A 15,946-nucleotide genomic window follows, 5' to 3' on the forward strand; every position below is an offset into this window, starting at 1 on the left:
CAACAGTAATACGGGGGAGGGAGGGGGGTAAGAGGGGAAGTGACAAGTTACTTCCAAATATGAAGGAAAGAAACATTCAAAATGTTTGTCTTAGAACTATTTTTCTGGTTAATGTTTAACCTTTCACTTTTCCAAAGTAATGTTCTTGTTATCAGCTCCATTGCTGAAGGTCACATATAGAATAAAAGTCATATCTTAAATGTGAATAAATAACACAAGCAGAAATTAATTGAGTGTAAGTGACTCATGTGACATTTAAGGTTTTCTTTACCTACCAATGTAAGCAAATGGTGTAAGCATGTCCCTTTTTGTCCCATGAGCTGAAAAGAAAGCAAGTGAGCCAGAAATGACCTATTGTGCTGCAAATGCACTCAAGTTCCCTTAGGAAGGCTCTCCTCCTTAAATCCAGTTATTCTAGAAAGCAAAAAACTGTAGGAGGAGGGCATATCTCTGCCCTGGCAGGGGACATGCTTGGGGGGTGGGTTGGGGAAGGCTCTCTGCTAATGGGGAGCACTGGGGAAGCCTTTGAGTTGCACTGTGCCGTAGTTAATGACAACTGTGATTTTGACTGATGTTGGGAGCTCTGTGATAAGAACCCAGGGAATAAAACCAAATGCTTTTGAGGAATTTGTGACCAATAAATCAATCATTTCATTAAAGCAAACAAATGCAATGCATATAGTTTACCTCCTGTGTTTGGGGATCTCAACAACTTTAGATGCACAAGGGTTCATCCACTAAGGGGATTTGTTCATGTGAAGGGGAAAGGTAACTGGAATCAGGAAAGAGTTTCATTCAGATTTTCTTTATGGTAAAGCCCTAACTGCATTTATTTATGTTTCATAAGGGAGAAACAGGGATAGAAAAGAAGCAAATACTACTACATAAGCTTCACAACAAAAACACCTGGCTCACTGATGTGATTCATAAATACATTTGTATTGCACTAGTCCAAAAATACCAAATATTGTGCAACTTTTCTTTCATTGCAAAATTACTAATTTTTGATCCAAGATCCAGACACGAGGAAGAAAAGGCCCTGCTTTATAATGCCTGAAGTGTAATTCTCCTGTTTCTATCAATTATTTGTACTTTTCAGGGAAAACCCTGGAGTGCTCTGTTGCTAAGCAGACAGTTGTTTTCTGTAGAAGGCACGAGAAGAAACAACTGTTTGTCTTGCATATTTAAGTGATTCTGAATAATTTCTAAGATTACTGCTGAGACAATTCTTAAGATAATTTTCAGTAATTAGATAGGATTTATTTGTCCAGGTCCTTTGGTACTCTCTGCATTGTGCTCTACTCAGCTGGTAAATCAAGGCAGTTTTAAGGAAAAAGGAAAGCAGAAAGCGCTATCGTCCAAACAATCTAATTCCTACATAATTTATGAACTACTGCCCTCATGATCAAGTTTTGATGGTCCCACTCTCTGCTTTTTGCTTATGGTGGCTTGCAGGGGGTCTATGGTTGAATCAGCTATTGCCCGAATCGGATGAAAAACCTTGCATGGACAGCCATCAGAGGGAAATGACAGTGGATGGAAGGTGGGTAGTGCTATGATTTTAGGGCCCACCATTCTACCACCTGGGAAACAGGAGCGTAACTTGCTTTGCTGCTGGGGTGAAGACTGCTCTCACCTGCACATATCTATCATATCACATCACATATCATATCACATACCATATCACATATGCCCAGTCTGCGTATCTCTCAAAAGGTACAAGTGGCTGAGCTTTAAGAATTTCTAAAGGCCTTTCTAAGGGGCTTGGAAATAAAGCGTCAGAGCATTCAAATGGCCCATATGATTCTTAATAGCGATTATAATTTTTCTAAAGGAGTCTCATTTTACTTGACCTTTTGCTCTGTGCGCTGCAAAGTTAAGTCAATAAATTAAAATCCAGCTTTGATGTTGAAGAGTCATGGTATACCCCTGGAAATGAAAGCAGCTGTCACAAACAGCATCTTATCTTTTTTTTTTTTTTTTTTTTTTAAGAAACAAACACTGGCAAATAGACAAATCAGTTGCTCCATTTCTCTTAATCTGGGTCAAGTTTAATTTTTAAGCTGGTAATAGCAGTACTGGTGCAAAGCCTCAGAAATATCAACTCCAAAGAAACAAGAGCCCTTTCTTCAACAGTAGCTCTCACCGTGTCACAGCCAACATTCGGACCCCTGCAACAATCTTGTAAGTTAGAGGAATGGAACGATGGGCTCCTTTGCGTTTCTGAGACCACTACCAAGCCTGTGCTAATGCACACCACAGAGAACCACCCTCACCAGCATAGAACTATTTCTCTTTCTGAATAGGAAATTCAGTATTTTTTTGCCTACCTTGGCTCTCAAGCTTTATTTCCTCTCTCTTCCTCTTTTCTAGACCAGGATCTAGAAACACAACTTCTGGCATAGACTCTGGTTTCTAAAGAGAAAGGGGCTGTTCAGAGCTGCTGCTGTGGTCCAAGTCACTGTCTATTACACTTCCCTGCTCTATTTTCACTTTTCTCATGTAACATCACATCATCTCACTTAATACATTTGTTTCTGATTACAGTCTGTGTATAATGGCCCAGCACAATGCCTTACAGTATGCTATGGCTTCATGCCATGGGAAAACATATTCGTAATTTTTATGACCCCGGTGCAGCAATGATGCATTTTTTTTAAAAACAGAAGAACATTTAAAGGAATTATTTTGTAGAAGGATTAAGCATCATTACTCACAGCAGACATGCACATTGGAACTCATTTAGCCTTTGCTTTGTTATTCTTGGTATTTCAGAACATGTGCTGTAAGTGTCTCTTGGTTCTTTCCAATTCTGCTGTATAAAATCCTTTAAAATTAGGCAGGACTAGGCCATAAAGCTCTTGATCTCAGATGCTGGGGCCAGATTTTTCCCTCCCTGTCAATCTGGAGTGAATCCACAGGCAAGGGCACTTTTTTTTCCAGCTTTAGATGGTCCAAAAAAATGCTGAAGGAATGGTAAGAAAGGTGGCTAGGAACAGCAGAATGGGTGGGTTACAGCAAATGAATACACACAGCCTGCAGTTCCGTTTTGCCATTCCATATTATTAAAAAAAAAAAAAATTAAAACTGAGAAGAGTCTGGGTGGACAGATGGATGGGGTGGAGATGAAAATGTCACAGCAAGCCGCTGGCTATTTCTCATTTCATTTCACTCAGTGGCAATATGTCAAAAAAAGGGAGAAGAGAAGAAAAGGGAACATTGAAATTTGAGGGAGGGGGAGGATGTGTGTGAAAAATTCCATAAAATGTGGTTCCATTTTAAACTCTGCTGTGAAGAAACAACTGCAACATTTTCATGAGTTCTTCCTCTTATTTTTTAATCCTTTCTGCAGGATGGTGCTCTCAGAGGAAACAGGCTGAGGCCAAAACAGTGTAAACACGTTTCAGAGTTGTGCTACCCAAGGTCTAACTCCAGAAAACCTGCTGGCAATGAGACATGGGGATCAGCCTCAGCTGTGGTGTAACTCCACTGACATCACCAGGGCTGCGCTACGGCAGAAGTTATTCCCCTGAGAGGAAGTTCTCTATTTTAAGATGAAAAGGATACAGAAGCAAAATGGGAAGCAGCATCCGGTGAATGGCTCCATTCATGAGGATGGAAAGTTTTGGTAGGGTGGACTGAACCCTGAACTGTCACTGCTGCTCTTTCTTCTTGGCCTCTGTTTTGGAGAGGTTTTGGAAGAAGGGGTCATTCCACACACACAGCTAATTCCCTACTCAACATACCAGTGGCATTACCCGCCTCTGGCCTCCCACACGCTGTTGTATCCTTATCAGGACACTCACACACATGCTAGCACCAGGGCCCTTTGGTAGCTTCATAAAAAAAGCAAAGCCAGTCTTATGAGTCAGGATATGGTAATGGTCAGTGCTGGAGAAAATGCGCACAGACAGATAAGTGCAAGTCTAAGGATAGTGCCTGCCTTCTGGGACTGCCTCTGCTTTAATGTCATCCAGAAGACAAGTTGAGAACATGAAGATCTCTGTGGGATACTTTTACTGGGCTGAAAGTCCCTAGGGCTTTATAAGATGACTAGGATGGAAGCTTTGAACCCAATCTGTCCAGCAGATCTCCCACATATTTCTTAAAACACCTCCATATTAAGAGTTTCAAAGCTCTTTGCATATGAGTTGACTTTTGGTTGCTCAAAAAGTGAAAGCCATATTTCCCATGTGGTAAGGGGAAATCAGATGTGTTCAACCACGTTTCTAATCCAGCAGCCTTCTCTTGAGGTTCACTTTACCATTTTCACCACTTCATACATGCGACTCAGCTGCTTGAGCACTCAGTTTTTTGATGTATCTGCTCTGTGTGTAGGGGTTTTCGGGTAAAAACTGTAAATGCAAATTTGAAAGTTGGCTTTGGAAATTTGGCCTAGGAAAAGTGATTCTGTCCTAACTGAGCTGGCTTAACCAGGATGATGAGGAGTCTTTCTTCTGTACTCTGTCTGACAGAACAGTTTTTCCCGAGAATGGAAGTCCTCTGCGGAGGTTCACACAGTAAATGTGGTTTGGGCAGACAAATAATATTCTGATACAATCATTGCCTCTTGTGGGCTAAAAAATGAAAATACTGGATAAGATCCCACCTCCTGGCTTTGCGCTTGTCAAGAATAGGATCTATTAGTCTTTAAAAGAAATAATAATACATAGTAGCCAAGGAGAGCTATGTGAACTGGCATCTAATCAATATTTCATGGAGGTTTTTTTTCCCACTTCATTTTTTTTAAATTCTCAGAACTGTCATTAGCAAACAAGATTTTACTGTTCCAAGCTTTCCTCGCCTTCTCATTCAGGGACGTTCCAGTCCTCTGGATGGATTTGTTTTCTTCCTTTTAAGATAACGATCTATGTCCTACTGAAGATGGACTCTTTAAGCGGCAGCATGCAAGAACTGGGAAGCCTTCTTGCCACCCCTAGAAAGCTGGGACAGTCAGAGCTCCTCTGATTTTCTTGTCTTTAAAATAATCTCTCTGCATCCTCGAAGTGCTCTTGCAAATGTAAGACCAACTTCACCTTCAGCAGCACCAATAGATACTACCTCTCAGTTGCCTCACAGCTTGTGTAGTCATTTTACAACACTGCCAGGTGTTTTACATCTGTTTTCCTCTGTTTGCAGCAGTGTCAACTACTACATGAGGTGATGAGCAAGCTCTGACTTCCGTGATTTTCAGTGGCGGCATGAACAGTTTTAGACTATTCCTGAACTCTATAACTCAAGCCTCAAGCATGGCACACCTGGAACAGTGCTTAAATAATTTGCCTCTTTCATTTAACTAGTGTAATGTGACAGCAAGGATTCTGCTAGAGTGTCCCTGTGAGGCACCAGCCATAGATAGACTAGATATTAGGAAAAATTTCTTTATGGACAGAGTGGTCAAGCATTGGAACAGGCTGCCTAGGGAAGTGGTGGAGTCACCATCACTGGAAGTGTTCAAAAAATGTGTAGATGTGGTATTTCACGATATGGTTTAGTGGGCTTGGTGGTGTTGGGTTGATGGTTGGACTTGATGATGTTAGAAGTCTTTTCCAACCTTAATGATTCTGTGATTCTGTGATATACACAGTGTTGCTGTCATGGCCTGTCCCTAATAGCTGGGTCAACTATGTTGTACCATGGGAGCCAGTATGGCTGGTACCTCACCCCGCTCTCTGGGTGCCCTGGCATTTCCCATGCGGGGACAGGAGGTTTGCTATGAGTGCAGTCTCTTGCACCAGCGCTGGACCAATATCCTTCCAATTCAACATACCTGCAGCCAAACCCTGAAGACCTACTGTAGTTTGGAAAGTCACTTAGGGCTGGAGCTGTTATCAGGTGTGCACTGTCTGTGCATAACTCCTAATCAGTTGTTGCCTGGGTAAGAGCCAGGTTTCTGACTATTTTTGTTTGCGTGTGCCTAATTTCCTTGCTGTTCCTGATGGTAATTTTTAGGTTTTTGATAGATAATACTTCACCTTGGCTCCAAGAAAAAGTATGTTCCTTCAAGAGCCTGGAATGCCACTTATTCCTATGGCACAACATATATTCCAAGGAAAACATTACATTATAGCCACAAGAGTCTATTTTGTCTGTCCAGAAGCAGCTGGCATAGCTGTTTCCCCTCCATATGATCTAGGGGCATCTACTAGATTATTGGAAATGGAAGCACATGAGACTACAGCAGAGTAGCAGACTGCCCCTTCAAGTCTTCACATGCATCGGCACTGAAAAAGAGTAGGAAGATTCATATGCCTACATGTATGTACGATATATGTATATGTATATGTGTATGTATAATATATGTATATGTATATGTATATGTATGTGTGTGTGTATGTGTATGTGTATATGTACATGTATATATGAGTATTCTATGTATATGTGTGTTATAGTTGTATGTCTATATAACACACATGTAGGCATGTTAATGTGTGTATGTGCATGTGTGAGAGGGAAGAGGAAAGAATAGAGGATCTCCAATGTTTGTCCTCTATTAACCACATCATCTTTCAGACAAGAAAAAATGCTGACCAAGCCAAGGCTCCTGTTCAATGAGTTAATGCAAAGCCAGACCAGAAAATTATGGCAGTAACTGCTGTCTGAGCATGACCAGAATTTGAACTGCTGAAGTATGTGTGTGTTGCTGTATACACTGTTTCCGAATAAGCTGCATTTATAGTTGTGGGTATTGCTGCAGAGAAAGGGATTGCTTGAAGTCCTGAGCCTTCAAATAACGTTTTTTTCCCCCGAAACAGTGATAAATATCTGGAAGATAAAAAGAGGAACTCAAAAATGCCTTCATTTTTTTCCATGCAGAAAAGTATGACATGACATCAGAATGTAGTTCACATTATGGTGAAGGGTAATAAGAGAGAAAGAAACCTGGAGAAAGATGGTAAAACATTGCATTTAATCAATGATTTTAAAGGATTAGACCACAAATGGTCTAATCCTTTAAATCTAAATCCTAAGTAGACAGTCCTTTCATTAGTTGCCTAGAGGCAGCAGTTACGTCTGGAGACAGCAGACTGAGATGATTCCAAAGCCTTGCATGTCCAGTGGCTGAACCCATATCTGGTCTCACTGTGAGAAGATCCTTTTGCTATTAATAAGTAAGTCCTTCACAGTGGGTGACTGCAGTCTTGTACATCTATCTCTCCCATTACACTCACCAAAAGCATGTATCTCCATCAGCAGCAGCAGATGTGGAAAGGCCTTTTTCTTGCTCCATGATCCCTGAGAAAGATCTTCTGCTGAGGTTGTGCCTGATGTGTCCTCCCCAAAGTGCCATCCAAAGGGTTTTTCCCCATGCTCAGAGAAAGACAGTTAGATGGCTCAGATCTGGATGCATCATGGTTATACGGCCTAGCTATGTCCTTCCTCACTGGCTCAATTTGTTGCATGGTGTCTTCCATGTTAGGAAACCAGGAATCATGGTGTAGAACCAAAGACAGATTCGTTTTCCCTGATGTGCCTCCATACCTCTCTTAGACTCTTCTTGAGCTGTTGCCCAGTTTCTTTGTTAACCATTAATCTTTCATCTTCAGCACTTGTCAATAAACTTAATTACTTTCCTTTGATGCATCATACCTAGCACCTACATGACTCCTTGCATTTGATCTTCAATAATTTTCATCTTCAATACACATACTGAAAATACAATTTATAATTCTTTTTATATCCTTCTCCCAGTCCTTCACCTCTTTGCCTGGCTCTTTATCTTCCCTATCAGCTGGTTAGTACTGGTGGTTGTTTGTTAGTTAGCTGCCCAAGTTAAGTACTGTAACATTTATATATTTAAGGGCTTTAAAAATTTGCAAGTATACTGGCCAGAAAATAACTATTATGTCCCATGTTGATTATTAAATACTTAAATATATTGTCCCAAACAAGGAAAACTGAGACGGAAACTCCATCAGAGGACTTCTAAAGGAGTTGTCATGTCATGCAATGTCCAACTCTTTGCTCAGATTCTGGGGTAGTAAAGGGACAGACAATACTTCTGAGAGAAGCTCTCTGGGTTATACCGTTGAAGATATCACTCAAGCATTGGACAGAGCCCTGGAAGAAAACAGGAACATTGGGCACCAAAGTGACAACTGCAGGGACTGAAATCTCAATACACAGTTCTTAGGCATTTGTGTTTTGCCAATGGAAAACAGAAACTGTTCCCTGACATGCTTTATGATGAACAACTTTTCCTGTTAGCTAAAACCCAACTTTACTTCAGAGTAGTTTCAGTGGAAAAACCTTTACCAGCCCTACAAAAAAGTGATGCTTCTCTCTGAAATGTTTTTAAGAAAGCAGATATGTGTAAACTCAAGTTTGAAGTAAAATAGAAAACAATAAATGGCCTGTAAGAGGTCCAGGACTTTTGGTTGAGTTTGCAGACATGAAGCGTATGCAGTAGAGTTTGGAAAGGATGAAGAAAAGGCAGAAGAGAGAGGCACAGATTTGGAAATATTTTTTAAAATACTGGGTCAAACCGAGAACGTGGAGATCTCAAGGCCAAATTCTTGATTGATATAAAAGCGGTGTAAGCCACATGTCAGGCTTGAATAGATCAGAGAGTTGGCCTGACTCTACTTTCCTTGCACTGATATGAAGCAGGAATAACTACACTGAAGCCAGTAAATAGGTTTTAGAAGAGTGTCAGAGCTGCACCCGCAGATTTAAGATTGTTTAAGGGATAACAGGTCTTGGAGCAATTTCGGCTCTGGTAGCTGTGGAGCGTGATGGTAGCCTACGTGTCAAAAGGACAAAAGCACGGGTGTATCAAGAAAGCAATTAACAGCAGGGAATAAAATAAAGTAATGGGAGGACCGGCTTCATTCTGTACTCTCCTTTTGTCCATGTTCTGGATAAATTACACTTGCTTTTCCTTTCCAGTGACTGCTGTGTTAATGTACGTAACATCAGCAGCAGTACATGAACTTGTAACATCAGTAGTGGCGTAAGCACTGTTTGGTTTGGCCCAAATTACAGGACATTGAAAAGCAAAGTGAAAAGGAAGAACTGCTCTTTTTTTTTAATGCAGTATTAATTGCTTTCCCCCACAGTATGTTCTAGAGAGTCCCTCTTGCAAAGCTCAGAATTAAATTTTATGTTCACAGTTGTCCTAAACCAAGATACTAGCCTTCGACTTTTTTTATTTTATTCTTGCTGGACATATCAAAGCATTTCAATCAGGCCAAGTCACTGAACAGAGGAGTGCCAAAGTAAATAGAAAAGTTTAAATTACCACAGCAAGGGACCAAAATTTCAGCCAGGACCCGACTTATGGGGATTTCCAAGCTATTCTATGGGGCTCCAGTATATCAATTTCCTAGATTTGACTTACCCATCAATTTTGATTATCCTGCTGATTTATTTCTGATTACCAAGGTCATCTCCACATTTAAAATGCAATTTATCTTGTCAGAAATGTTACTGATGGGGTTTTTCAGAGTCTCAGGCCAGTCTCCAGCTCTCGTCATTTTGGAGCTGCTGGCAGGGAGCCCACCGGCCCCTGCTGCACCAGGCAAATCCCTGGGGGGCTGCCGGGGCCCGCAGACACATGCGCAAACCCAGCTCTCTCCACCCGCCCCGCAGTCTGGTGGCTGCTAGAAATCGGAGGTGAGGGTCAGCTGCAGCCCCCGATTTGTACCCCCTCACTCCCCCAAATGAGTCCAGTGTGACAGCAAACCTGAATCCATCCCAGGGGATGGCAATGCTCTTCCAATCCCAATCAAACGTGCGCACACAGGGCTGTGTGGCACCAGCTTGCACATTTTTTCCTCCTGCCTGGTCAAGAGATTTTGGTTTTGCACCGAAACATTCATTACATGATGTAAAATAGACAAGGTTTCGCTTATTTGTTGCCTCACACTTCGGGCAACAGGCTCTTTATCTGAATGTGTTCATTACCCAAGCTAATAAATATTTTTAACATAAAGTATTACCTCCTTTGGATTTTTGGAAACCAACCAAAAAATAAACACATCCGTTTCCTACTGTTGGTTTGGAGATATTTTAGGGCCCCATCTTTATTTTTAACCCTGACTTTTTCCCCTTATCCAGCAGTGGAAAGAAATTAGGAGTCAACAAGAAAGCACAGGCAACAGCAGGGAAACCTCTACTTTTTGGAACTGCATATCTAATTTTTCTCTGGGTGGAAAATTGTAAACAAACAAGCAAACAAAAAACCCAGGCCAAAGCTGAAAAACCAAGCATTTACTTGTTTAAAAAACCCAAACAACTGAAATAAGCAAAGAAAAAAGGTCACATGGACATTTCAAAATCAAAGGGTTTTCTAGAAAATGTCAATAAGAAAGATTGAAAATCTCTGGGGCAGAAGGGTTTAGAAAAAAAGATGCCCCTAGAATCAGAAAAAAAAATCTGGTTTTGGAGGTGTTTTCTGCCTGTGTATGAGCAACCAGCGTTTTGCCCACACGTGGAGGCTGTGGAGACCCTTACTCACCAGACGAACTAGCACAACATCTCCAATTCATACCTGTACCTGCAGGTACAGGTGTAGTGGTGGAGCTGTCCTCTCCACAAAACCCAGTCATTCACCAAGGAGTTGAGGTCATTCCCACGGGACAGAAGAGGGACATCCAAAATGGGCAAACCAGGACATTGTCACCTGTGATGACAGGGAAAGCTCCCACATGAAATGTCTGCCCAAGTCTTACAGGACATGTTAGCAGCAAGCTGACATTCAGGTGGTCATGAAGAGGAGCAGGGGCTTGCTGAGTAAGTGGTGGTTACTGGCCAGGCACTGAGGAGCAACTGTCCTGGTAGAAGAGGAGCATCAGACAGGAGCCATAGTCACTTCCTCGTGACGTGGTCCTTGTCTCTTGCACTGGGAGTGCAGCAGAGCCAGCAAACCCTGACCCCAACGCTACCCTCCATGGGCAAACGAGGGGGCACTTTGTATGCCTCTCTCGCTTCTCAGGAGCAACACCCAGAGAAAAGCCAAACCCCTGCTTGGCTGCTGAGATGGCTCACTACATGCTTGAAAACACCCTTAGGAAATGCAGAGTAAGGAATGGACAGAATAAGGGTTATTTGTTCTGATAATTGGTTCTGTCCCCACTTGCCCAGTTGCAGCCCAATTTGTGGGTTTGCAAGATTGTTGTAGGGCTGGCTCTTTACTCTGCCTGACTAGAAAGAATTTTCCTGGCTTTTAGGAAGAAGACTTGGGCTTTAAAACTGTTTGAATAGAGAATACTTTAAAACAGCTATTTTTTTTTTAAATGGGGTGTGTTTTTCTTCTTTCCCTTTGAATGCCTGTGGAATAAGTGAGAGGAGATTACTGGCAAACACATCCCTGTAAAGGGTTAAGGGAACTGATCCTGCAGTTTGCACCATCTCCCGCTCTGCCTATAGAGAGGAGGGACTGTTCTCTGAGCTCAGCTTCCTCCCCAGTTTCCCCGATTTCCAACAGTCTCTCAGGACCTTCAGCCCCACAGTTGCTAAGGGTTTCGAGACCTTTTCCCATCGCACTAGTCCTATTTTCCTTTCCTGAAGGAAAGTCCTATTTTCTAGTCCTCGAATGCTTTTGGCCCTTCTGTGGTATCATGAAATAGGCCGTCTTTGGATCACAGGGTACAAAGAACATGGAGGCTGATGGGGAACTGAAATGATAAACTCGACTTTATTTCATTGAGAAATTAGGGTGAAATGCCCTTATCAATACAAGAAGATACTTCTTCATGCTTCTATTTACAGTGCCAAAGAGCAAGAGAGAACAAGTGAGTAAGCAAGTGAGAGGGAGATTAACGAATACAATATACAGGAGCCTAAATTGAAACATCATTTTTCACAGGAAGAAGGCTTTGGCAGGGCTCATGCTGTTTCTGATGTAGTGTCTCCAGTCGGCCCCAGGAAAAGTTGGCTGCAGTTTCTCAGAACCTGCCTTTTGAGACTCAGTGACTGCTTTTCTTCCCACAGATCTGATTAAACTAATTGCACATTTTCTTTAATTAGAAGAACGGAGGTCATTTATCTGCAAGAGGCCTGAAAAAAATGAATGTTGTTTTAATGTGGCCTTTTTTTTTCAATCCTTGCTTTACTAAGGTGTTTGGCTTCTTTTCACTCTGCTCCTTTCAGCTACCCTGTTTTGCGAGGGCTAGGGACGTCGAACCTGGCATCCCGACAAATTCTTAGGGAGCTTATGAGACTGTTTTATGGGATCCAGTCATGGGGATTTATACTGTGAGGAAAACCTAGAGCTGAAGAGATCCTCCTCCAGCTGCAGCCTGAACTGAAGCGTAAATGAACTGAGACTCTGGGTATCTGTGCTTTTTTTTGACCTCTGCTCTAAGCTTGGCCTGCCAAACAAAGCACATGGTGCCACGTCAGAGACGGCCTGTAAGATAAACATCAGGGTGGTGGGGACCCAGATTAGGGCTGCCCTCCAAGATGCAGGGACTTTGAGGTGAAATGTGAACAACTGAGGGTATCTTACGACTACAATTTGACGTGGAAAAACCTCCCTGAAACAGGGTAGATGACAGTACCTTTAAACTCTTGGAGATGCCTCATGCCAAAGGTAGGATTGTGTATGCTCTCAAATCTGCCTTAAAGAGAAGCTGCTGGACCCAGATGTTTTGCAGAGTTGGTGAATGTGGCAATCGCAGAGCTATGTGTGAGCCAGCACCAGGGGTACGGAAAAAGAAAACATGTTTCAATGATTCCTCAACTTCTGCTGCCAAAATATCAGTCTCAAGAAGGGTGTCAAGAGCAGATCCTCCATCACATTATCCCTTTTTGTTCTGTAAACCAAATAAAACAGGCGCGCTGGACATGCAGGGCAAAAAGCCCCTCTCATCACTCAAGTCAGTGAAAAATGCTCAAAAAAGGCAAGGAATTAATGTGTGGGGGGTGAGATGGGTGAGGAGAAGGGAATCTGCTAGAGCTGTGGTTTAGGGGATTTCCTTGAGCAGTGGGCAACTCATCCAGACCTCTGCAATGTCTGGTATGTACTCCATCTACTGCAAACTGCAGTGACTTTGAAGACCTGAACACTGAGCAATCAGTACCACCATGAGATAGTACCACCATGGCACTACACCTGCTCCTAATGAACACCACAGAGTACCTACTTAGTGTTCAAACCACTGTATTTTCCTGGGTTCATTGGCTCTCCATGCCCGTGAGGTGTCAATGTGGCAAGAAACAAGCACAACAAAGACTTCCCTTTTCATCTTGGAAGGCAGCGATGACCATTTTGTTAGTTGTTCCTCCCTCCCTGCCAGGAGTTGGGCTGCTCAGTGTTATTGCGGGCAATTTCCCAGCAAGTGACCAAGGTGAAGACCCCAGCTCAGGCTCAGGGACATTAAAAGAGAAGGGTTGGGGAAGCTGGTTGGGATTGTCACAGCAGCAGCAGCAGCAGCAGCAGCAGCACACCCAGTGCCCTCACCTCCCTGCTGACTGCCAGGGACCCCTGGGCCTCTGTGCAACTGTTCCCCCTTCCCTCCTGGACTTGCTCATGTGCTGTGCTCCTGCCTCCATTTCTCTATGTGTGCCTTCAGCAAGCACCAGAGAAGATGTCGGGGGTTTTAATACTCCAAAGTGGTGTTGAACAGCTAAAGAAATGGGCTCTATCGTACAGGGTTTGCCAAAACTTAAAGCAGTCATGTCTGCCAGCAGTCCCTGACCACCGCTGCATTTGGCTTCCTCCCCGTGTGACGGGATCAGCTGTCAGGGAGCAAGCAGCCATTTGTAGCTGGACCTGGGAAGTCCTAGTGTCAGTTACTGGCATTAACCCACAGGGGTTCATTTACCCCTTGGTGTGTGTGTATATGCTGTAAGGGGTTATGGTACAGACATGGTCACAGCCTGGCTGTGTCTACACTGTGCATTGTCAGAGGATGCTCCCATGTCAGCAGAGCATCACTCACCAACTTTGTACCAAGCACAGCCTATCCAAAATCTCTGTGCCCCTGGTACCTCATGTCAACTCTTAGGCTGGCTGAGATACACTGCAAGCTTGTCTCTACAATCGCATTTTCATACATATCTGGCCTAGGTGCTGGTGGTAGGCCAAGCACACACATCTGCACCCATACCCTTTCATAGAATCATAGAATCATTAAGATTGGAAAAGACCTCTAAGATCATCGAGTTCAACCAACAACCCAACACCACCATGACCGCTAACCCATGTCCTGAAGTGCCACGTCTACACATTTTTTGAACACCTCCAGTGATGGTGACTCCACCACTTCCCTGGGCAGCCTGTTCCAATGTTTGACCACTCTTTCAGTAAAGACATTTCCTAATATCCAATCTAAACCTCCCCTGGTGCAACATGAGACCATTTCCTCTCGTCCTATCGCTAGTTACTTGGGAGAAGAGACCAACACCCACCTCACCACAACCCCCTTTCAGGTAGCTGTAGAGAGCAATGAGGTCTCCCCTCAACCTCCTCTTCTCCAGACTAAACAATCCCAGTTCCCTCAGCCGCTCCTCCTAAGTCTTGTGCTCCAGCCCCCTCACCAGCTTTGTTGCCCTTCTCTGGACACGCACGAGCACCTTGGTGTCCTTCTTGTAGTGAGGGGCCCAAAACTGAACACAGGATTCAAGGTGCGGCCTCACCAGTGCCGAGTACAGGGGGATAATCAATTTTCTTCTCCTGCCGGACACACCAGCAGGATGTGGACCATCATTATATCCCCTTGTCTTCTTTTTGTGCCCTCCCACAGAGACACGGCATATGCTTTTCTGACCAACCTTTGGAACAAAAGTAAATTAAAACCTCCATCCTCAATGGCAAGGAATCAGGATCCCGCAGCAGTCAGATTTTCCAGGCAAGGAAAGCTTTTGCAAGCCGGCAGGGAGGTGCAGCTTTTGGCTGGCATTTGCCCTTTGTGCCCAGGGTGTGTGATGGGCACCAAGCCCCTCGTGACACATCCCATTGGGAAGGCAGATATGGCAGTGGAGGCTGGTGGGAACTCCTTGCCGGGCAGGGAAGAGGTTAACTACAGAGCCAGGCAGAAGAGGCCACTGGGCAAAAGATGTTGCTGTCTCACGTCTGGATGTTTTAGCGTAGAGCTGTCGTGAAGCCTCGCAGAGCTGAGGGGTCCCCCAGTGGTTCCTATGGCTTTAAAGTGCCCAGGATGATTTAGTGGAGGGGAGGGATTCCTGATCAGAGAAGTGCCTTTTACTTTTTTTTTTCTTTTTTCTTTTTTTTTTTAAACATGTCGCTGATCAAAGCGGTGCCAGGGAGGCTAGGAAGAGCAGGATCCTAATGGATCAGCTGTGTAAAACATGTCAGCAGACAAGCCCCAGTTCTCAATGTGTCTCTCAGGGAACAGCTCGCAGATTAGAAGGAAAACACACACACACACACACACGCACAAACCCTCCTGCTGACCCTGTGTCAAGGAGTTAAGTGTTATTTGGAAGTGATCGCAATCAGCTTTTTTTGGGTTTTTTTTCCTTATAAAACCCCAAAAATATTTTCCCCAAATATCCAACAATGATTCAAGAAGCGGTGGAAAGATTTATACAAGTTAGACAATTACTTATTTGAGGCAAACTAAAAACATTTGGTAGAAAAGGGCAGTGGACTCCATTGTTATCCAAATGAATCATACCCCCCACTTACAGACAGGCTTCTCTCCCCACTACCCTTACAGCAATGACGTATCTGGATGTACATGACCCTGCCACTGTTTCATTTTGGACAACTTTTGGCAAGGTGTGGAAAAAATATTTCATATTTTCTTTAGCAGGTAACCTATTAAAAAGGCAAACCTCTAGTTTTAGAGGGGGAAAAGAAAATGGGAAAATGATGTTCATCAGAGACAGAAAGAAATACTTTTTAATGAGCGGGGCAGTACGAAAAGTAGGAATTAGATGTACATACACACACATGAAAGGTGGTTTTATATAGATGTTTATAAAAACTATGTAAAATTGCCCTGATAGTGCTTGCTAATCCCTTGTTTAAAATAGG

This window comes from Phaethon aethereus (genome assembly GCF_964289735.1).
Source record: "Phaethon aethereus genome assembly, chromosome: 2".
Classification (NCBI taxonomy): domain Eukaryota; kingdom Metazoa; phylum Chordata; class Aves; order Phaethontiformes; family Phaethontidae; genus Phaethon; species Phaethon aethereus.